Raw genomic sequence first — 23,760 nt, forward strand, 5'->3', positions numbered from 1 at the left:
CATAAACACAAAGCCAAACAGGAGGTTTAACCAAGAAAAGCCATACAGCTGCATCAAAAGGCAGATGTAGTAGAGAGGACTGGAAACTTTTTTTCACAACCACTTTTTCTTTCTTATCCTTTTAGTAACTTCTTGTCAGCATTAAAAATCTGTACAGATGGGAACAGGAGTACAGCTCTGCCTGATGTAGAACTAAAACCTCTCTCAAGAGTTTCTTAAAAAACAAAACAGATCCTTGACTTCCAAAGCAACAACTTTCAAAACATTTCACAGTGGATGTGCTAATAGTAATCCAGGGATGTAATGTGGGTCACATAATACAAGCTTTTTTCCATCCAGCACTTCCAAAAGCCTTCAGGCTCTCAAATGCCCAGAAGCTTTTAAAGGCAGCTGAAAAGTACAGAAAAGGAGTAAGTCTGGCCATCTCAGCTGGACATTTAAGTACACAAAAAGAGGAGGAAGAGAGAAAATAAACTGACTCTCACCCTCAGGAGAAGAGGAGCTTTTTTCTTGATAAAATCACCCTCTTCAAAGTTTCTACAGTTTTCTACAGCCCAAAATGTTCTTGGGCTCCTATAAAATCATTAACGTGACATGCAGCTCACACATGCCTGCTGATATATTAGATGCACTGTCTATATGACTGTGTTTCAAAGGACTAGTTTTGACTACTAGAAGCAAAAAACAGCTACAGGGCAATATTCCCTTTAAGTGTTATCTGTTGGGTGAATACTGTTGAAAGAGAAATATGAAAAAAGAACCAGTTTTTAAAATGTTTTCAAAGGATGCTGAATCACTTACATGTATTATTTTTTAATGAATCAATTTTATGAGACATTAAACAGTGAATTTAGTGGAGACAGACAAATACAGGTTATTTGATAATGTAAATTTAGCAGTATCAAAGATCCTACCCTACAGAAGAAACTGACCCCAAAAGAATATGGAATCAGAAGCAATACAATCAAAAGCAAAGGGGTGTATTTCCATCCTCAAATATTACCACCAGGTAGCTGGCTCACACTCTGAACATAGAGAAACAAGCTACCTGAGCAGGTCATTCTTGAGGCTTCAATACCACGTAATGTTAATTAAAAACTGAATTTAGAAGATATAAAGTCACCATTCACAGTAATTTTACCTTTGTTATAACATAACGTTACAAAGCAAACAAGAACAGTAGCATGGCCAAAGTAGCACAATGTAATTTGATCTAACCTCTAGACAGGACAGAATAATTTCTCCTCTTTGGTGGTTCCCCAAGGCTCCAGCCGGCACTGGGGTTCTAAAGCACACCCAGGCAAAGCAAGACCTAGTCTGCAGTCTTACAAGCTGACGCTCTCAGTCCTCGATTTTGCAAACCATTATACATGCTTATTTCATGGACATTAATCACATACACGAACCTAAATAGATGCAGAACTGTTGATATAACTGGGATCCAAAAGTTATCCTGAATTTTGCGGAGTTCTTTTCATGTTGTTTTAAAACAAACCCTAGCTGTTTTTGTGCATCTTACAGCACTCACCTTTATGTTCCTCCTTCATAATTTAACTCCCATCATTTCCATTTAACATGTAAAATTTAGGGGGTTTAATGCAATTTTAATCATTGCTACTTTTTAATGCAATGTCAGCTTTTTTCTTCTTTAATGTTAATGTTAAACCTCATTTTAAAATCCTTTGCATAAATGTATTACTATTAGTAAGGTTGTCTTTCTATCGATAGACTAGAAGCCCACTTTTATTATAAAATCTTGGTACACATAGTAATCCATTTCAGCACTCATTGGAACTGTTAAAACAGGACTTTTAAGAAACTAATTTGCTATTCGTGTAACCTGGTATATTTAGCAAGATACGTGACATGCAAAAATGTGCAACAAGCTTGTCAACAGGAAAAGTTGGTTTTCTTTCTGTGCAATGTACTGATTCTTATAAAATCATTTAGTCCCAGAAATACTGGTTAGGCAAAAATTAAGAACGTGAATAACTAGGCAGCTATCCATATCTATGCAATCTGGCTACCATGCATGCTCCAACAAGAAGACCTATAACAAAATACTATGTGGAAAAGTCTACGTAAAATTGACACACCAGTATCATGAGAGAGTAAATACTTTCTGCAATCACTGCTTGGTGGTGCCATCTGTATATCCCTTGTTGCTATCTATAGCTCAAGGAGAAACATTGGGGGGAAAAAAGTTTCTGACTTCACAGTGAATTTCCCAACTGTAAGCTCTCCATGTAAACTTGAGTCACGGTCCATACTGATCTATACGTTTCCATGAAACAAAGAACAAGGAGGAACTAAGGTTGCCCTGAACCACCTTGCAAAGAAGACCCTTGAAAGAAATCTTCCGAGCTACCTTAATATGATGTGGCGCACAGGGACAAATAAAGGAAAAAGAAGAAATGGGCAGACATATCCTGGCAATCAGATCTATAGCTGTCTACTCATGTGACAGCCCAATAGGCAAGCTGCACAAGGGAAAAATAAGTTTGCAGCCTTTTCATTTTTTTTCTTGTAAAGATAGATATCTCTCTGCCTGTAAGAAGAAAGAGGTCCAACCTCTTTATTTTCCTTAAAGATCAGACATATGAGTTATTTATATTTTTTCTGAAAAATGATACAGCAGAAAAAAGAAAGAACATGCTGTTTAGAAAAATCAGAATCTGAACAATTTTTCATTTTATTTAAAACTCTGGGTTCAAGAGTTTGCTAGCTTTCTTCTCTTAATGGATAGTATGCTTTTATGTGTTTCCATTAAACACAAAAAAAATTCAAGTCTGGAGTGCCAAGACACATTCATAAAACACAGGATTGATTAGACAAGTTTATAATACTAACATTGATAAGGAAATCTTTCCATGCTTCTTTCGGCTATAAGGAGAGAGACGGTCTAGTATTTTTCCTTTACAGCTCACCTCCCATATGGCAATTTCTGCTACAGCAGACAGCTCCACTATACTAACAACTTCTCAGAACCCAAAACTTCCTCAAACATTTCTCAGAGACAGTATTGGCCCAATGCTTCAGCCTTCCTTCTACCACAGGGCACCCTCTACAGATAAAAGTTAAAAGCTCCCTCCACAAAAATCATCTAATGGTCAAGATACCACAGAATTTCTGTGGCAACAGCACTGATATTTCCACATATGAGCTGTATTATTGGGTTTTCCACTTAAATGTGGAATAATTCTACGTTTCCAAGACTGTTTCAGATTCTTAACCRCACATAAAAGTTTGGTTTATTGAAACCAAATGCAGATTAGAGAAAATGTGTTTCTTGCAAGTGGTAGAAGAAAGACTTAGAAGTATGCAAATTTAAATACAAAAACAACAGTTCGTTGGAAGAAGGAATTAGCCCATTATATAGAGGACACAGAAAGCTGGTCATCCTAACTTTAAACYAGCTGGCTAGAGCATCTCTCTCCAAGCTTCAGTTTGATTGACTGTGCTGATAGTTATTCACAGGACATGGAACTAAGGTGGCCAAACACACACATTACAGGCAAAATATAGACTCAGGGCTTTCGCTGTCTGGCCAGCATTCCTGCCACCAACTAATGTCCAAAATGCAGCAGCCTCCTTTAGCAAGAACTGCTGGTGGATGCTACAAGGAATTACCCTACTTTTAAAATTCAAGTTAGTGAGAAGTATCTTTGCTGTTTTCTCAAAGTTTGCAAAGAACACATGCCACAGGCATGACCTTTGAGGTTCAAATAAAGAGCCCTGCCTTTGTATTGCAACAGTCTGCCACCTCTTTACAGTTTAGGTACAAATTCTATTACAATTCTACTTCTACTTGTAAAAAAGTTACAAATTTAAGCTATGGTCATCATATTCCTATACATTAAAAATGAGTTCTCCCACAGCTGATCCCCCAAATTTAAATTACATACAAAAAGCACATCAAATCCCTTGAATTCTTTAAATGGCAATCACACATATCTATCTACTACCTTTTATTTCCTTTCTCTTTGCTTACTCACTTGCTTTCAAAACTAGACTATACATCTCCAAGACACTTATTTTTTTCCAGGAGGGAAGATGTACAGCATTGAAAACAAATGAGGTTTTGATGCTCAACGTGGTCCCTAAGTGCTATCATAGCTATAAATATATAAATAATATTATTCTGTGTAACAGGGTCAATCAGCAAACCAAAAAAAAAACCAGGAGTCCAGAATGGCGGACAAATTCTGCAGATGCTCAAAATGTTGCTGTTGCCTGAATTCTCTGCTGAAGGGCACAGAAAAGACAGCAGGTAGCAGCAGGTGCCCCTGCACTCARTACACAGGGTTGAAGATTCATTCCAGCTGTTAACAGAGGTGGCCTTTTGCTAATACACTGAGCAGAAGCAAGCGAAGAGCAGGCACGTTTCCATTCTCTCCCTCTAGCAAAGAGGCAGTGAGATAGCTAAGTGGTGACAGCGCTTGCAACCCCTGCAGTTAGATTCACTATCACGTGTCAGTCCTGAAGACACAGTCCTGGCTCTAAACTGCCTGCAGTCAATGTGACAACTATTATTAGCAGCAGTGAAACAGTCTCTCAGTAAGGCACAAAGGTACTCTTTGCTTAGTGTCTATTTCTAACATGTCATCTTCCACTTCTGAAAAGTGAGAATTTGAGAATGTGGAATAGGTAGAGGCTGCAAGCAGGCTTAGAAGAACATTCATATGTAGGTATAATATAGAGGCCTGTAAGCTTAGGAAAGGGAAAGTCAAGAAAAGGAGCATCAAAAGAGCATCATAAAGAACATTTTTGCAGGAACACCAAAAAAAGGAAGAAAACCCCGAGAGTGTTTACAGGGACAAGTTACATGCTGCCTATAAAACTGAACAAATTATGCAAAAGGAGCATGTACATCTTGGTTTCCAGCACTGCTATGAAATTTGTAGAAATAAGTAACCAAAGAACATGGCTACTACTGCATTCAATTCCTACAAAAAACACTGCTATATTATCCAAGCACTTAACACCAGAGAAACAATTAGCAGCTTGAAGCTGGGGAAACTCCACACAGAGAAAGTTAGAAGTGGATCTCTTCCTCCTGTCAACCAAAACCCATCACCCAGTTCCCCCACAAGAACTCAGCTATGCAACAAAATGTTTGCACCCCAACAACTGTTTCAGTGAGGAAGGTTATTAAAAAGCTATTAAATGTGTCAGCCAGCGGGGTATAGCAGAGAAGTTACAGGAAATATCCTCAGAGCAGTGACAGGCTCTCAGACCACAGTCAGAGTTTCGGCTCCCTGAGCTGCCCATGGGAGTGGAGACCATAGAATGGGGTCTTCCCATGTGTGGCTGCAACATACGAACCCTGTCCATACTACAGGGAGGAAAAAAAAAAAAAAAAAACACTGTATTGTAAAACTTTCAAATAGCTGTTTTTGATTTTCTTTACAATTGCTTACATTAGAAAAACTGTATTAAAATGAGAGTGGTCAGAAAGCCTTGATTTCACCAGTTTTCACTGTCAATTTTGGAAGAAATCCATGCCCTGAAGCAGTATAACCTCTTCCTTATTGCTAGCCTTCCTACATGTTCCTTGTTGTCTGAATCAGGATTGGTCTAACTTTAGATGGCAGAACTGCAGACTAGAAAGTTTAAAGCTGTGTTTTCTTGGAGCAATACTTACTATATTATATAAACAATAACCCTTGACAGTAGGTTACCTGCACAGTTCTTTCATCCTTCTCATCACAACATAAAGAAAAATCATGAGTACACTGATCAACAATAACAAAAGAGTGTTGTTTGTATTAGCTACTACCATATTGCAATGTACTGTAGCTACTGCAGGTCTGCTCTTAATTTGTAAGAGATATTACATGTTAGTAAATTTTACATATGTCCAGGACAAAACACTGTGTCCACCTCCACTAGCCCAAGTAACAGAAACAAAATAGGGAGTTCTGCTTCATGTTACGCCATTAGGCAGATTATGCATCCATCAACAGCCCCCCTGCAAGAATAAGGAACAGAATTTGCCCCATGAGGACCCACTGCATCTTTTCGTCTGATAACCTAAACTATGTCAGGGCCATATCCCATTTTCTACTGTAGGCTGCAAAGGTTCTTGCCAAGAAATGTGCTGCTTTAACATTTTGAATTGAAATTTATTGATGCAACAGGTGACAAGATCAGTAATTCAATGCTCAGAAAAGACTGGATAGATGGGAGTTGGGGCATGAAAGGAAAGATCCAAGGAGGCACTTATTTGGTATAAGTGTTCTTTAAGTCATTGATCAATGACTTATAGGTATGACAGAATGCTGAAAAATCTGAGGTGACCACTGACAGATCTTACAGATTATGATAAAGTACCAAGATTAGATTTACACAGGCAGTCTGATGTGGATTTGAAAAACATGAGCAGAGACCACAGCCATAACTGACCCTATCTTCTTTTGGCAGGAGAACTATGGTGACATCTTTCTGGCAAGAACTGTGAACAAGTATGTTAACTACAAAAGTTGTTTCTGGATGCAAAGCAGGCAATCTGAGCTTAAGTATCACAATTTTGTTTTCAGGAAAGCATCTGATTTTGAACAGCTCCCAGAAAGTCTAAGCATAAGTCATTTTCTGTTTAAAAGTACAAACACAGATTTATTTATTTTTAAAGTAAACAACAAATAATCACCAAATAATTAATTAATAACTACAAAGCCACACAAGTTTTTTCCCAAGGCTTATTCACGTGCCTCCCAGTTCCTGGGAACAGCAGTACCCCAGCACCACTGCCGTTGAACACACAGCTCAGTTCAACTGTGAAGAAAATTAAGTCGATAGTGCACGGAAAGTTCTTACTGCAAATTTTACTTGGTAACATTACTAGTTCAAAGCATTGCCTGCATAAATGCTACTGACAGCTGCGCTCACTGCACCGCACCCATTTTCTGTTCTTTTTTTCCTCTGGCTGTCGAGTCCTTTACATCTTCTTGCTCTGCAGGTCTGAGTCTGAAACTCTTTCCTTTTAGCGTTACTTTGAGATAAAGAATTAGAGCAGACATTTTTGAAAAATGAATTAGATCAGAGTGTGGTAAACAAGCTAGCCTGTCCCTCTCCTCCTCCTCCTCCTCCTCCCATTCCCAGCATGAAAATAGCTAGGGCAAATGCAACAGCTGGGGATCATTACACTGACAGGAATAGTTCGGTAAACTCCGAGAGGGGAAAACATGTCATATCCAAAAAAACYAAAAACACATTAGGGCAATAGGACCAAAAAGAATATGTGAATTCAACTTCAAGGATACAATTTCAGCTACTATTCTCCTTCCACTGATCTGACTTATGAAAACACCGGTCACTCACCTTTACCCTTTCCTTCAGCTTCCCACTGAATGTGTTCATGTCACAGAGTTAACAAATACCCTGAAACAGTCAAAGGAGGCACACTGGGAATTAAGGAAAAATAAATTTAAATTGCCATCTTACTGCCAGCTTCAAGCCACCTCCCACTGACATATCATTACCTTATCCTCACTGCACTTCTCAAGCATAGTCACAATCACTGTGGCACAGACATTTGTGAAGAGTAGTTGCAGCACTAGGCTACAGAGTCTAATCACATATGCTGGATGAGCCTCCAAATTTGCCACAAGAAACTCCAGCAGGTTAGCTCCCCATACACTAGGCACATTTTCTATATTCTTGTGTGTCATAGCGCTATTTGCATAAACAGTTCAGAATTTTGGAATGCATCTGGCCATAATTCAAAGATGTGTCTTACATTTTGTGAATCATTTCCAATGTTCCTTATCCATGCATTTGCATGAGGCATCACTTTGACGTCTCCCACAGCCGCTTCAGGTCCATTCTGAACTAGGAAGACACAGATTAACCCTTACAGAAAAACGACATCCTGCATCTCTGAGAGATGCCTTAGAGCTAGGGGCATCCCTCTTGCTGGGGATCTCCGTGGTATTGAGAGCTGCCAAGTCTATTTGTGGAGGTTCTTCTGCCCTCTACTGGATGAGGTATGGGCCACTGACCTGTTTTACCTTTGGTGCCTGAACACATTTGACAATAAGGCCTAGATCACTAGTGAAAAACCCCATATATTAACAAGCACTTGCATGACTTGATCTCTTCAAAGTACTGAACAGATATTAATAGTTTAATCAAAGGCTAAGCTAACTCAAATTACCTCACATTTGCTGTGGACCAAGAATGTGYGCACAGTTACCACAGATCAGATGGCACGCACTAACTTGTTCGTGTGTCTGGGCCCTGAGACACAGATCTTGGAAAAAGACAGGTGATTTTCACTGTCAGACTTGAAGACACATTGAACATTTTTGAAGAAGAACTTGCCAAAAAGCATTTAGCTTGAGCAACCAATGAAAGCTGTTGCACAGAAGTGGAAAAGTTGGCATTTACTTTTGGAAGAATTCACCTTTAAGCTAGAATCACATGAATGCTAATCAGCTTTTGAGTAGCTTTATGAAGTTTTCCAAAACCTGCAATTCCTTTGACTCACCTTTCATTAAGCACTACCATACTGTTTGTGTTAAATGATCTAGGAACTGCAGACTGGGCTCCAGTATGCAAAAGCCAAATCACTCCAAAGCATTCTTGAATGGAAAGCATGTTTATGGATTTCTGAATTCTAGGAATTTTACAAATAACTGCCTCAACACATACTTTGAAAAATATAAGCATATGTTGTTTGACTTCCCCATGTCAAGTACATTTGTGTGTGGAAAAAATTAGCAGTTCACAAACTTCATTATGTCAAGTCCCACGTCAAAAAAAAAAAAAAAAATCAGATTTAGGATACCATCTGTTCTCCAGAGGCAAGAGAACAAGACAAAATCTAATCCAGATAGCTGCTACTCATGAGATACATTAAGTGAATAGGAATGAACACTGGCAACATAATACAGACGCCTCTTACTTGACCAGCTTTATGAAGAGGAGAAAGTAGACTGGCACCCATTCACTTGTTCGTGGTAAAGAGTGAGGAAGAACCGTGCATGAATTTTCTGCCCTTGGTGATAAGAGAACTAAGCTGTCCCACTGTCAGCCAAAACTAAGGCACAACAGCCCTTATAGTTTCAGCTCAATGCTAATTCTTGAACTCCTGAGCTTGCAAAAGGGTTTAGACGTGAGTGCATCTGCTTCTCCACTGACTCTAAGATTTGGCTCTGCAAAATGCAGTGCATGCTACAACCCAAATACAACAGGCATCCTGAGAACGCGGGATGGAGCAGCAGCAAAGCTAAAGGGTTATTCTTTTCTGGTTTTGAAGTCTAAGAAGCAGGCAGCATCTACTTCTCTTTCCTACCCTTCCTGTTTGGTAACCAGTAGAAAGTAGCTTTCCCCATCACATATGATATTAGAATATCATGAATTAGAGATGGAGTAGGCAGCTGAATACTGCTAGTCTTTGCAGAGTCTTCACACCTTTTTAAATTATTAGAATTATACAGGAATTCAGTTATCTTAATTCCTTTCAACTTGAGACAGCAGCAAACATTGTTCTACTGATTAAAGTACTATAGAATTGCATTTTCCTCATTCTGCATCTTATCCCACTCAAGAGCTCGTGATGTTTAGTGATAGGATGAAAGATATATCCTGGCACATCCAAATGCAGAGTGCTCACCCTCTGTAAAATCGATGCCTTGCAAAATACAAGACAAGCTGCAAGTTCTGGCTTTTTGTTTTCCGTTTTTCTTCCAAGATTGATGTGTGCTGCAGTTCTTTGCCTCCAAAGCAGACATAGTAATCTGGAAATACCTCAAATACTAATGGATTGATAACTCCCCAATTTTAATTTGAAGACTGTGACTTTAGTTTTCTTTTCTTTTTCCATATGGAAAGAATATTCTTCCATATGGAAGAATATTCCAGTCTCAAAGAAACAAATAAAAATAAGCAACAAAAATATAATAATATTTTTAAAATCTAATTAAAAACTGCATTTTATATCTGACAGAGAGGCTCAGTAGGGGGAGTGGCAGCAGGGAGTAGAAACTTAACAGTTTTGTTTGGCAGCTTCAGCAATCCTAGAGCCTTGTAAGAGAGAAAAATCCTCTAAATACAACTGCTAAAAGCATCTTCCATGCACTGGCCACCTTTTCTTAAAAAACATGGCCTTATTCTATCTGGCTTTTGTCCTAAACTCCTACTGCTCTTTACCTTTCTGTCCAAAATGTGACCGAAAGTCATCTTCCTCTCCTCTCAGATCACATTACACCCTCTTGAAATCAATCATCATCTTACTTCTGAGGCCACTGTGCTCAAGACCCTTGTTCACACCCACAAGTCTCTCTCAAATTTTCACCTGTAGCTAGAGGAGTCCACTATTTCTGATAAAACATAACCCTTTTGTTTTATTCTTCCCTCTGATCTTTTCCCACTGTTTATTGCCATCTATTATGCTGCTCATTATGAATGTACTGTCTGTTCTCATCTTCTCAATCTTTCTTCAAATTCCAAGAAATCCCTCCAGATCCTCTTCTCTTCCCTCCCCGTAGATATCACCTCCTGAAATTTAACCTCTTTGTCTACATAATCTTTCAGAATCATGACTCAAAGGCCATAAAAAAATCACATGTATTTGCAGGAGAATACCATTATCTAAAACAAAATCATATTTAGATATACACATTCCACTCCTTCCACACTCTCCAAACAGCAACACGCTGAAACTTAAAACATGATACTCTATCCCCTTCAAGACAAAGAGCTTCCACTCCAAAACCAGCCCTTACACTGCTATTAAACAGCCTTAAAACTTTGCTCACAAGAGCCCTAGAGGCACAGAGAAGAGGAAGACATTTAAACTTTGAAATTAAAACTTTGAAACACAAGTGAAATCGTCCCAAGATCTAGGCACTGCAAGTCACTGCATACATAGCTCTAACCTAGTTCTGTGATATGCTTACAGGTGTCCTCAGGAACAACAGGTCACAAGAGACAGTGGGAAACCCAAAATCTGGACAACTGCCCAGGTTGGACAGAAAAGAAAAAGCAAGCAGATTCAATATGCAAGGAAAAAACCCACAACCCCAAACCAATTATACAGTGCCTAGAACAAAGAAAGCAGAGCCTGCTAACCTTCTCGCAAGCTGTGGTATGAATCCTGATATGTACTTGAACAGCTCTTCCCTTGCTTTGACACAGTCTGTGCAAGCGGCACAATCCCRACATAGGCAGGCTGGAGTGTCTTGGTTTTATCCAACATATTAGAGGAAATCCCTGGACCTGAAGGCAGATTCTGTAACAGAGGAGGCGTCTCAGGCTAGTGGAAGGGATGCTTAATCCTCACAAGAGACGCGGTCACAATCCCTYTCTACCAGGTTTCTGTCACTGCACCAAGAGGGAGAGGGGAAAAAAGGTAGCTTACTGCTAGATCCCAAAGCTGTGCTTGCATAGGAACAGAGAGATACTTGAGGCAGAGACAAATCCTGAGAGCCACCATCTACAGATTAGAACCAGCGAGTCTCTTGGCAAAACTCTTCTTCCTACTATCTCAAAACTCAGACAGAAACTTCCCTGTTTCAGCAAGCAGGTGTAAGCATTCAGGATCCCAATATGCAGAGCTGTGCTTATCAACAGACGCGTGGACTTCTTCATGGGGCCACTTGCAGTAACAGCCAACCTCATTCACCCAAAATAGTGAACAGTTGGTTTCTCTACTCACACTACGGACACCTGCCAGACAGGCAATATCATGTGATTTAGTACTACTCTCCCTCCCCCTGCACCTCCCAACTGTAAGCATGCTGTGCACAGCTGGGAGAACACACGACTCTGGAAGCAGAAGCCACGCTGCCTTTTTTCCCCTTCTCGTTTAAACTATTAGAGAATGAATTTTCTTTGAGAAGAAAGCTAAATTGAGATTTCTGGAAACAAAGTTCTTCCACATACTGGCTCTGCGACTGCATACAGGCAATTGCAGGCTATTTTGGTACAAGCACACATTCCTGCCTCTTCTTCCCTCAAATCTTAAGCTGGTGGGAACACTTAGCTGAAGATAACCAGCAGACCTCAATCAATAACCCTCTGCTGCAAGCTACTAAAACTTCCGAATCTGTGCTCATTTGGAGGTAATTGTCTCACTAGGAACTTATTTAATGCACATCACAAGTACGGTTGACAATCTTTGGTTACATGGACTACCCAGGCTGGTACTGGAATTGGAACTGGTCAGAGAAAGGCAGGTTACATCCTAGGGACAGCCAGTAGGTGCTCTCGGCAGTACGGCTGAATGATTTGTTGTTTCTTAATCTGACAAAACATGCATCATGAAAGATGCAATGCAGTCTGAGGGAAAAAAAAAGAACAAACCAGAAAGCTGATCAATAAATACACATATCTGACAAAAAGTATTCCAGTATCTTTCCAGAAAGAACTATGAATAGTAATTGGTGTCATCCTACAGATCTGAAGTAAAGACAGTCATGTGGACTTTACAAAAACAAGAAGGTGAATACAAACCATATTGTAACAAAATATTGGAACAATCTCCATTCCATATTCCACTTGCCCCACCCAAATTGAGACAAAAATTTCTCATCTCTGAATAGTTTGAGGGACATCCAACCATTTTACAGAGCAAGGCTGGAGTGAGAACCACAAGGAAAGCAAGTCTCTTGAAAATGAAGTTAAAATCTGAGGAAAGAAGTGCTCAACCAAACTAAAAAAACCCCACCACTTTAATTCTGCCATAAGGGACACGAGAGGGAAAAAAAAAATGTTGCAAAGGGCTACAAAGATGATTAGGGGAGTGGAGCATCTCTCTTATGAGGAAAGGCTGAGAGAGCTGGGCCTGTTTAGCCCGGAGAAGAGAAGATTGAGGGGGGATCTTATCAATGTATACAAATATCTAAACAGGGGGTGTCAAGAGGATGGGGCCAGACTATTTTCAGTGGTGCCCGGCAACAGGACAAGAGGCAACGGGCACAAACCGAAACACAAGAAGTTCCATCTGAATATGAGGAAAAACTTCTTTACTGTGAGGGTGACAGAGCACTGGAACAGGTTGCCCAGAGAGGTTGTGGAGTCTCCTCCTCGGAGATATTCAAAACACGCCTGGACTTGGAATGAACCCAGGGGGGCTGGTCTTAGATGATCTCCAGAGGTCCCTTCCAACCTCAAACATTTTGTGATTCTGTGATTCTGTCTTTTTAGGTCTAAGTTGGAGACTAAAAACTAATATACAGAATTTTACATGCTTATTAAATAATGATGCTACATGGCATCAGTTACATTTCTGAGCACCTTCAACAATACACTTCTTACTTGAGATGTTTAACCTTCACTCAGAAAAGAATCCAAACTCTAAAGTTCCTATGGGTAAAAGAATGCCTTTGGTGATAATACAAAGCTCACTAATAGTACTATCCCTGAATTACAAATGCTTACTCTTAGCACAAACCCTCATCTTATATTTCGGATTTTTAAGAGCCTGGTACAGGTTCAGTTTCACAATGAACTTTGGCCAATTTAAGTTCATATTACTGCATAAATGAGTGATCCTGCTCTTGCATGAGCATTAGCAGTCATGAGGCTGCATAGAGCTGCCTCGAGAAGCTGAGCCAGCAGACCACAGGAGCGCTAAAGCCAGCACGAAGGAGGGGAGAAACACACTGTACAGGCCTCCCCTTTCGGCTACAACACAGAACTGCACACAGAGTCAGGCCTGATACTCTGTGCAGACAGGTCCCGTAACTATTGTAATTACTAAAGAACAACTGCCCTGCACCAGACTGAATCCTACTTTGCCTGGCAAGCAATATACTGTCTGGATGGTGGAAACGAAAAGATTCAGCTACAGAGGTCAAAGATTAGTATTACTCTGACAAACAAGGCCTCTGAAATAACAGCTCAGTACAGTGTATAATGCCTGGCAAACGTGACTGCTCTATGCAGCTGACACACAGATTCCCACATATTGCTGAAATAGCCCAAAGATGTTGCCTGAGTTCTGATGAGGCAAACTTTAAGACCTGAAAAAAGAGCTATATGTGAACTATAGCATATTACCAGTTTTGGCAATCTAATGAAATAACCTGTCCTCTACTGCTATAACTGGCAACTCCAACTTGATGTAGATTTGATCCTCTCAGTGTATTACTGCAGAGCTGCAGATATGTCTGCAGCACATATCTTCTTCTCTTCCTATGTAGGAAATAGCTTGGAAAAAAAAAAAACACTGATTGGTTGAATAGTAGTTTCAAATGACCTTGAATAAATTTTCTATTAAATCTCAATAAAATCTTTTCTTCAGAGAGCAAGATTTTCTAAAATTTTGTCCTACAGTGTGAAAACCCTATTTACTGTTCTGGGAGAAGGAACAATTATCCCAAACAGAAAAGCATGAGCTGGAATATTCCAAAAGGGACTTGGATAATGCTCTACAAGCTGTAAGAGGACAAAGACTATGGGCCCAGGCTGGAGGAGAACTTCAACACATGAGTAAACACTTGTGAGGTACCTCCTTGCAAAATACGGATTCTCATACATGAGTAAAGACTAAGAGCAACTTATCTTGTATGAAACGTGGATACTGTTGCCAGATGTTGACAGGCATCAAAAAGTTAAACAAGAGTTTAATTCGTCTTATTGGATCCTGATCTATTGATAAGAGATGAGAGATGACATGGACAGAAATGTCAAAGGTCTGTAAGAACAAGTAAGGCTTGATGAATAACTTAGGCAGTTAGTTTGGAAATTAACAAGATAGGTGGGAAGGTCTGTTTCGTTGCAGAGGCAAGATACCAACAACAGTTTCAGTTGCTTAACCACTCTAGAAAAGAAGCATCAACCCACTCCAATGCATGATTGACATTCAGTGTCTTGCACAACTTCTACTCTGGAACTGGCAACAACACTTTTGGCAGAAAGATCACCTGTATCAATGGGACCTACAGCTAGAACCTAGCATTTTGCCCAAAGATACCTAGCGTATGATGTCTGATTACTAAGATATTTGCCACAGATTTCTGGCTTGGAAAGCATCAGGCACAATTTTCATAATCACTCCAATAAACATCTATTGAGCCTTGCATCCTTTGACTTTCAAGTGTGAAATGCGATACAGACTGTGGGAATGTATTCTTCCTCCAGAGGCTACACTACTATTTATACCCTCACACAGAAGTAAAAAGTATCATCAGGTGCACATATGGCTTGCACAGATACTGCTGTTAGCACTGAGGCCTGGTGGGCATAGAATGCAATACTCATATTTGAATGTCAGTTATCATTACTTATTATTTTGAATGCTTTCATTAACTTTCTCTTCCTTTATTTTTCTACCCTCAAAAGCCAAAACAGCATATAAGCAGCAGCTTATTCAAGTTCACTTTCTGTGATACAAGACAAATATGGAAGAGTTTAACCCTAAGTTTAAATCCTAATCTTGCCATGGATACTTGACCTTCTTTCAATTCCATGAACATACAAAATTTTGCCTGTGCAAAGTTAGCATCAGAACTACAAGGTGAGAGAATTTAAAGCTTGCTACTGCCAAAAAGGTCACTCCCAACCCACCTTCTCCTCCCCTTCTCCCAGCCATCCACTCTCTCTGCATCCTTAAACCAGTTCTGACACTCCTCTGATACCTTAATGAGCCAATTCAGCCCACTAAACAGCCTTACCAACAGGTGAGACAAGCACCAGAGCTGGTGGCTGGTGCATGTGAGAGCACTACCAGTTTTGACAGAGGCTAGACTTTCAATCAGCTTAGGYGTAACATGAAACTGCATCCTCAGTTTTATCAAAAAATGAATGAACATATTCTTCAAATTAATGAGCAGATAGAAAATTTGCTGACCAAACCCCACCAAACTTAAAATATGCACCTCTTCCTCCTTTTACCTCCAGGTTTCCCTGCAGCTCAATGCAGGTTCCTTGTCTTCCTTTCCCCACTAATAATATTCTCAAATGACACTTGCATGCATATGATTTAGTGATGAAGTCYCAGCAATGCACCATTAAAAACTGGCAAACAGCTGCAATATATGTCCCCTCAGCCAACATGAAAAAGATTTGAGTCTGGGTCTGAGCCAGATGAGTCCTCTGAAAGAAGTATGAGCCCACTATATTTAAACATTTGTCTCCGATTTTTCTACTAAGCACAGAAAGGCAGAAAAATAATAGAATCCTGAATCTACATCACTATAAAGTTTTGATGTCTTATAACTCATACTTTCATACTTGTAACTATATTCATATTTTATACTTCAAAATAAATACAGACTTCACACTGATACTTGTGCCGCTTACTTCTCAGCTAAGCTTCACATTTATTTAATGCGAGTTTGCTTTGGATGTTCCCAGGATCCTGCCTCCCACCAACAGTGACCTTCAGGAAGAAGTAGAAACACCAGGCTGGAAGCACTTTACATTCTTGCTTCTCCAGTTCTCAGGAAGAGCCTGAAGTTTACATACTCTGATCCTTTCAACTAGCTGGTGACAGTTAATGCTGTCAGTTAGTGCTCAGAAGACTCCTAGACGTGACAGGTAGCCAAAGGTAAACCAACTTGCAGATGTAAAAAAAGGCAAGGACAGCAGACATGTCTGGGAATCTGGATCTTTGCCTTAGTTTTTGCATGGCTCTTCAGCCCCTCAGCCCACTCTGGGATATACCACCACCCCCACTTTTGGCAAGCTGGCTGTCATTGAGCTCTAAATACTGTGAGCTGAAAGTGTAAAAATAGCTGCTGCACAGGCTGGAAAACCTATCAGATGATGTCAACACGCATTTTGAGCCCTCCCCTCCCCCAAACCACTTCCTTTTCTATGTCACTTTCTCATTACCTCACTGTCTCTAATTCTGAAAGTGCTTCTCTCTGCATCTTTCAGCTGCCAAAGTGAACTTTACACAGCAGCGAGAGCCAAATCAACCCCCAGCACATATATAAACTCTGCCACCCACCCCATTCCTTGGGACACATCCAAGATGTCAGTTTGCCTTTCCCTGAAAACATGCACATGAAATCCATAATCCCTATCTGCAAAACACAGGAGCAAGACGAATCAGTTCAGTCCAAGGAATGCAGTGCTCATCTACATTTGATTAACTCTGTAGATAAGTAGTTTCCAACCAGTAAGGCAAATCACTGTTGTAAGCGAGGTGTAGAGTCAGCAGCAATAATGCGCACCCCCCTCTTCCTAACACCAAGTCCCCCAGCACTGCCTCTCTCACAGACTGGGCAGAGCTGAGGAGGCAGGAGAGGAAGCACAACGCAGCCAAAATCTTTGCTTTTCCCACCTCTCCTCTCCCCAACCCAAGAGCTCACAGTGCTGCTGATCAGCGGTGATCTGCAAAGAGACTGTGGCAACACTAGTAGAAGGGCAGAAAAGAGGGGAGGGAGAGAGAGGAAGGGAAAGAAGCAGAAATGTTAGATAATTTATGGTCTATACCTCTCTTCCCTCCCTCCAGGACCTGCTGTGCTTAGGAAGCCGGGGGTTGATAAAGAGAAGGCAACAGTCAAGAAACCTACTATACTCCAGATCATATCCAAACAAAATCCAAACCCTTCTTCAAATACATCAGGAGCAAGAGGAAGACTGGGGAGAATGTGGGCCCTTTGCTGAATGGGGTGGGTGCCCTGGTGACGAAGGATGCAGAGAAGGCAGAGTTACTGAATGCCTTCTTTGCTTCAGTCTTTACTGCTCAGGCCAGCCCTCAGGAACCCCAGACCCTGGAGGCAAGAGGGAAAGTCTGGAGAAAGGAAGACTTTCCCTTGGTGGAGGAGGAGTGGGTTAGAGATCATTTAAGCAAACTTGACACCCACAAATCCATGGGCCCTGATGGGATGCACCCACGAGTGCTGAGGGAGCTGGCGGACGTTATTGCTAAGCCACTCTCCATCATCTTTGAAAGGTCATGGAGAACAGGAGAGGTGCCTGAAGATTGGAAGAAAGCCAATGTCACCCCAGTCTTCAAAAAGGGCAAGAAGGAGGACCCAGGGAACTACAGGCCAGTCAGCCTCACCTCCATCCCTGGAAAGGTGATGGAGCAGCTCATCCTRGAGGCCATCTCCAAGCATGTGGAGGACAAGAAAGTGATCAGGAGTAGTCAGCATGGCTTCACCAAGGGGAAATCATGCCTAACCAATCTGATAGCCTTCTATGATGGAATGACTGGCTGGGTAGATGAGGGGAGAGCAGTGGATGTTGTCTACCTTGACTTCAGCAAGGCTTTTTGACACTGTCTCCCATAACATCCTCATAGACAAGCTCAGGAAGTGTGGTTTAGATGAGTGGCCAGTGAGGTGGATTGAGAACCGGCTGAATGGCAGAGCTCAGAGAGTTGTGATCAGCGGTGCAGAGTCTAGTTGGAGGCCTGTAGCTAGCGGTGTCCCCCAGGGGTCAGTCCTGGCTCCAGTCTTGTTCAACTTCTTCATCAATGACCTGGATGAAGGGACAGAGTGCACCCTCAGCAAGTTTGCCGACGATACAAAACTGGGAGGAGTGGCCGATACACCAGAGGGCTGTGCTGCCATTCAGAGAGACCTGGACAGGCTGGAGAGGTGGGCAGAGAGGAACCTCATGAAGTTCAACAAAGGSAAGTGCAGRGTCCTGCACCTAGGGAGGAATAACCCCATGCGCCAGTACAGGTTGGGGGTTGACCTGCTGGAAAGCAGCTGTGCAGGGAAGGACCTGGGAGTGCTGGTGGACACCAAGTTAAGCATGAGGCAGCAGTGTGCCCTTGTGGCCAAGAAGGCCAATGGTATCCTGGGGTGCATCAGGAAGAGTGTTGCCAGCAGGTCGAGGGAGGTGATTCTCCCCCTCTACTCAGCCCTGGTGAGGCCACATCTGGAGTACTGTGTCCAGTTCTGGGCTCCCCAGTACAAGAGGGATGTGGCACTACTGGAGCAAGTCCAGCGAAGGGCTACAAAGATGATTAGGGGACTGGAGCATCTCTCTTATGARGAAAGGCTGAGAGAGCTTGGCCTGTTTAGCCTGGAGAAGAGAAGGCTGAGAGGAGATCTTATCAACGTGTACAAGTATCTGAAGGGAGGGTGTCAAGAGGATGGAGCCAGACTCTTTTCAGTGGTGCCCAGCGACAGGACGTGAGGCAACGGGCACAAACTGAAACACAGACAATTCCATCTGAACATAAGGAAAAACTTCTTCACGGTGAGGGTGACAGAGCACTGGAACAGGTTGCCCCGAGAGGTGGTGGAGTCTCCTTCTCTGGAGATATTCAAAAGCCGCCTGGACGCGATCCTGTGCAACGTGCTCTAGGTGACCCTGCTTGAGCAGGGGGGTTGGACTAGATGATCTCCAGAGGTCCCTTCCAACCTCAACCATTCTGTGAAAAGCAGTATGCAGCACATTCTCCTAGTATTACTAAATGGAAGTGCTACAACAGCTCAGAACGTGTTGTCTACACACTTAAGGAAATCAATGCAACTTTTAAAGACGAGCCAGTTAAATCCACTTTTTTTTGAGTTGGGTTTTTTTCTTTTGAAAACCACTTGAAAACAGTTCTGTCAATACTGCCCTCCAGAAAGCTGTACATACACTCTTTTACTACAGAACTGTGTTGCCTATGTAGAGATTTCTCTCCAACAGAAACAATCCAACTAGTAGGTGAATTTCTCTGGCTAATTTAGTGGAAGGATTCTGGCCACAGTAGAAAACTTCAGAGTAGAAGGAAGGAGGAAACCAGAGAGGTTAAGAGAGAGACGTTTTATAGCTAGCTTCCAAACAACTGCAATCTGCTGGGCACGTGGGTCCAAAGACAGGCAAATAAATTAAAAACACACATCCAAACACTTTTTATCTGCTCTTTTTACCATTTTGGTTGATAAATTCTGTTTAGATGCAAACACAGTCACACATCTCCTCATAGTTTAAAGTTACTAACCCCTCTTCAAGTTACCACCCACTGCCGAGGCACCGTAACTCATTGTGTGAATGTTCTCACTCTGCTCCAGTGCAAAGTTAGAAAGGTTTACTCAAATCACCTTTGCTAAGGGAACAGACTTCACAGTGAGAGTTCATATATCACGTATAGCATCTCAAGTGTGGGGTACTTGTCTCCAATGAAGGGGCTTAACTTACAGCTGCTCCTACTGGAACTGCAACAGAATGTCCAACATCCCTTAGTTCAGAAATGCGATTATTCATCTTGTTCTGTCTCAGATAGGTTCTTAGGGAACCACTTCCTTTGGACCAAAGAGCAACAGTTTACTTGATCTAAAAGAGTCAACGTTTCCAAGCCAGAGATAGTCACCCAAGACTCGATGCAGTTAAACTTGTTCTCATCAGCCTTCCCACCTACAGTTGGTTCCTCTGATTCACCTATGTGCACCCCAAATACCTTTAACCTCTTCATGGGTGGGTGGGGGAGAGTGCTCACACACACACACACACAGATGTGTATTTCCCCACTACAACCACAACACTCAAACAGAAACATCCAGAAGTTGTAAGAAGACTGACACATGAAAAGGTATGCACTGTGCCCAGTCAAGAACACTGAGCACAAGAAGCAAGACTCAAAACATTTGCTCTTGCAGATATTCCATGTTTTAATTTAAACCAATATGGACAAGTGAAAACAAACAAGAAAAACCCCACAACATTTGGTATTGTTCCTGACAGCAGAAGAAAAAGTAAGTTCTGGCTGCCAGACCAAAGGGGGTATTGGGCAGGACAGAGAGGAAAAGGAGACAAGGTCCTTGAATTTGTCCTAAAATAGCAATTTCTTTTTAAGAGAGAATAACTGGGAAAGGACAGGAGAAAAATACCCTTCTCTTCATGCTGAGGCATGTCTAAGAGTTTGAGAAGTTATGTCATTAGTTCTTGTGTTTGTTGAACAGAAGATATTCCATACTTCTCCTTCCCACACCCTTTCAGCTTCTGGCAAGAAAAGGTTGGTTTTATATCAACCCCCTCTGCTGCTACACAAAGGGGCTACCTGCAAACACTCGGAAAATGCAGTCTGTTTTTTAAATATCGAAGCAAGAGAGGAAATGGCCAGGCCGCACTTGATGTTTATGCCCTACTCATGAAAGGATCAGCAAACTCTTCATTTGCTTCTCAGTTTGTGTTAGCAGCATAGCTGCTAGGTGAACTCTCTCTCACCAACATGACTGTGACTTTTTCCCTTCTCAGTTACATGGGCAACGACAACATTATTGAGGCCCAGTATGACAGTTATTTTTGTTGAACTGATACAGAATTGCAACCCCAGAATTTAGGGTTTTATTAAAATGTTTATTTACCATTTATTGTTGCAGAAAAATGCTTCAAGACTTGAAACAACCATGCACTAATAGAGGTATAATTCTGAAAAGCACATAAACCATCCCATTTATTTAACATGTTATTAGCCAATGTTAATCATTTTAGATGTGATATTTTGTTTCCACTGTTAACTTTTTCTCTAAAAATGGTCAAAGTGCTTTGTCACAGTGGTAGTAGCGGAAGCTGGGATAAGTTAAAGTGGGGAAGTTTGATTATACTGCTAAGCAAATTCAGTGGTTAGCTGCCACTGAAAGTGGTGGTCCCCTGTTCCCCTGCCACTGGTGCTCATCTGATCCCACAGAAAAATAGCTATTGTCAATATTATTGGAGACGGGGAGTAATTTAGTCCTCAGAATGCAATTCAGTTCTTTTTATGCCAAAGATCTATAAATCACCCCTGTATCAAACACTCACACTCCTCCTTTAGTGCCGAAGCACTCAACTATGTCCTGGAGAGATGCCAATCTCAAGCTTTCATGATGACTTCAACTACTGAACTTATGTTTCCAATATAAAAATGTATAGCACATTCAACTTTTAAACTTTAGCTACAACATAAAATAAGCCAGAATTACTGTCAAAATATCCAACCATTTAACCCTATGGAATGGACTGCATTGGTACAGAACGTAAGGGCTTCCAGGATCTTGTATGGACTCAGCCCCCTCCGCACATGCAGAGATTTCAGACCTTAAGTCTGACATAAAACATGAATCTCAACAGGGAGACAGACTGAGTTTGGATTTAGAGTAAGTTTTACCTGCATCCTACTAGCATTCTGCTTTTGCTTAGGAGAAAAAATATCCTGGTTATGGTAAGATGGAAGTAGACCTTTAATGCCCTCATGGGATTCACTTACCTGTCACTTCAGGAGTTTGCTGTTTTGACAGTACTACCATTCTGCCTCCATAGCCTACTTTTTAAAATAAATCACATTCTGCATTAACAAACTGAAGATTTATTTCTCTTGGAGCTATTAAGGATATAACAGAAGACAGAATCTTGATGTGAAATGTAGAACTTCTCCCATTTCATGTGTCGCCTGCACTTCTCCCCAGTGATTTGGTCACGATATTCAGCCACCAGATCAGAACACTGTATTTTCCCCAAGCAACCTCAAATGACCCAGAATATTCACACACTTAGTAAGAAACTCAGTTTTTCAAGTATTCAAGAACCACCATTTCTGGGTGGAAAAAGCTCACCCAAAAAAATCAAGCTCAATTTCATACAGACAGCCATAAAGAGAAGAGCTCCCTTCAGCGAAAAAAAAGGTGAGCTACCTTGCCTTTACTGTTTGGTACCTCAGTGTAAGATCACATGTATAGGGAATTGCCACAAAATGTAATGCTGTAGCTTTATGTCCCAAGCTGAGCCTGCAGAAACTGCTCATGTGCCCGTGTTCCAAATCTCTACCCAAGGACCTTTTCATGTATGTGAAAGGCTACAGTTTCTCAAGCACCAATAATACATAACACCATCGGCAAAAGTTTAATGTAGAGATTTTAGAGATGTAGGGAAAGTATGACAACACACTGCATATAGTCTGATTTATGAGATTAATCCAAAGAAAGGAGGAAAAAAAAAAACAGAGGCACATTTTGTATCAGAGGCATTTTGTAAGGAGCATAATTACTTTTAAAACAACTTAGATTTCAAATCCAACAGTTCTGGAATTCCACTTACGGAAGCAAAGAGAAAAAGCAAGCAACAGGGAGGGAGCATCCTCTTCTGTTGCCCCGCAAGAACTTTCAAGTCTTACGAGTTTTAATCCAAAAGTGGCTTAAAAATATTTGAAGGCACTTAGTCTAAGTGTTTACAACTGTACTGGTAACCATGTCTGGAACTTTGGGTTGTGTTTCTGGCCTCTTGCCTGTTTTGCTTCCCTCCATCTGCACCCATGAGTTCACCTGAAACATGGACCTCAGAGTTCACCTGAAATGCATAGAAGTGTCTTTGGTCACTATCTTTTCTCAACTGTCTGACACCCTTTTATTTTAAGAACTTCTTTTGTCACTTTGGTATGAGTTACCAGAACTCATCAATCAGGACCTCATATTCTATGGATTTCAGACAACTCAATTATATTAAAAACCATCTAGTTTGATAAACTGGGTTAAAACAAGCAGAGAGATTTACATATAACAAAGAGTTTGTGTCAGAAACAGAATTASAAATCCTAGCATCCTCTTTGGCTACCAAATCTTATTTTATGAATCCAGATACAAGACAGKGATTCTTAAAGTGGGACTTAATAAAAGCAAACCTATTAATGATATAATTGAATAGACAAATGTGCAACTGGAAAAGTTATGTTCTTTACATGACTGCCAGTGCTTATAATCCAAGAGGGCTCAGATGCCCACTCCCAATGCATCTAACAGCTGGCTTAACAGAATTCCCTTATAAATACAAACTTTTTAGAACAAAAAGAATTTTAAGACATTTCCACATGTTTACTTTTGGCAAGCATGCTATAGTAAGTCCGGAATCTATTAGAAACTCACAACTCTCTCCTATCAGAAAATATTT

The 23,760-nt window shown here is 41.0% G+C and overlaps 1 protein-coding gene across 16 annotated transcripts in view; it reads right to left on the minus strand.

Moving 5' to 3' along the window:
- The window catches only part of MRTFA (myocardin related transcription factor A), a 99,627-nt gene that overhangs the window by 36,747 nt on the left and 39,120 nt on the right, over positions 1-23,760 (minus strand). The window lies entirely within an intron of this gene.

This window comes from Apteryx rowi, unplaced genomic scaffold (genome assembly GCF_003343035.1).
Source record: "Apteryx rowi isolate R43461 unplaced genomic scaffold, aptRow1 scaffold_223, whole genome shotgun sequence".
Classification (NCBI taxonomy): Eukaryota; Metazoa; Chordata; class Aves; order Apterygiformes; family Apterygidae; genus Apteryx; species Apteryx rowi.